The following is a 1,245-nucleotide window of genomic DNA, read 5'->3' as shown; positions in this document are numbered from 1 at the left end:
GTTTGGCACTAGCCTGTAGTCCCAGCTACTTGGGAGGCTGAGGTGGAAGAATCGCTTGACCCCAGGAGGTTGAGGTCGCAGTGAGCCGAGACTGCCGCACTGTGTTCCAGCCTAGTGACAGAGCAGGACTCCGTCTCAAAAAAAATAAAAATAAAAATTTTACCCCCGGGGAAGGGAGATGGGGAAAAAAAAATCTACCCCCAAAACATGTTTGTCACATTTTGAAATGGCCCTGCAACTCTTCCTGTGTAGGGGAGACAATTCACATCTGTAAAGAATCCCTATTAACATAGCAAGACATTTTACTTCCAGGTACTTCCAATTCTGAAAAGATTAAGTGAGAGTCTAGAACCTTTTTTTTTTTTTAAAGACGGGGTTTCACCATGTTGATGAGGCTGGTCTTGAACTCCTGACCTCAGGTGATCCGCCTGCTTTGGCCTCCAAAGTGCTTGGATTACAGGCGTGAGCCACCGTGCATGGCTGAGTCTAGAACCTTTTAAAGGGTCTGAGTAAGAAACATATGTCATCTGTTGTTTCTAAGGCAGCTGCTATGAGACTTCAAAAGAACCTTGGTCTCCACAATTTATTTTTATTTATTTATTATTATTTTTTAAATGGAGTCTTATTCCACTGCACAGGCTGGAGTGCAATAGTGCCATCTCAGCTCACTGCAACCTCCGCCTCCCAGGTTCAAACGATCCTCCCTCTTAAGCCTCCCAAGTAGCTGGGATTACAGGCGCACACCACCATGCCTGGCTAATTTTTGTATTTTCAGTAGAGATAGGGTTTCACTATGTTGGCCAGGCTGGTCTCAAACCCCTGACCTCAGATGATCTGCCTGTCTTGGCCTCCCAGAGTGCTGGGATTACAGATGTGAGCCACACCCCCAGCCCACAATCTTTTATCTAAACCTGAACATTTCCTTTTTGTTGATCCCACTTCCTTGGACAAAAACTCAACCAATTGTCAATCGGAAAATGTTTAAATTTACCTATACCCTGGAAGTCCTCACACTGCCCCGCCCCTGACTTCAAATTATCCTGCCTTTCTGGATCAAACCAATGTATTCCTTAAATGTATTTGATTGGGCCGGGTGCGGTGGCTCACGCCTGTAATCCCAGCACTTTGGGAGGCCGAGGCAGGTGGATCACAAGGTCAAGAGATCGAGACCATCCTGGTCAACATGGTGAAACCCCGTCTCTACTAAAAATACAAAAAATCAGCTGGGCATGGTGGCGTGTACCT

The sequence above is a fragment of the Cebus imitator genome, unplaced genomic scaffold, assembly GCF_001604975.1.
Source record: "Cebus imitator isolate Cc_AM_T3 unplaced genomic scaffold, Cebus_imitator-1.0 Scaffold4, whole genome shotgun sequence".
NCBI classification, from domain to species: Eukaryota; Metazoa; Chordata; class Mammalia; order Primates; family Cebidae; genus Cebus; species Cebus imitator.
The sequence above is the reverse complement of the archived record's forward strand: the minus strand, read 5'-3'. Positions refer to the sequence as shown.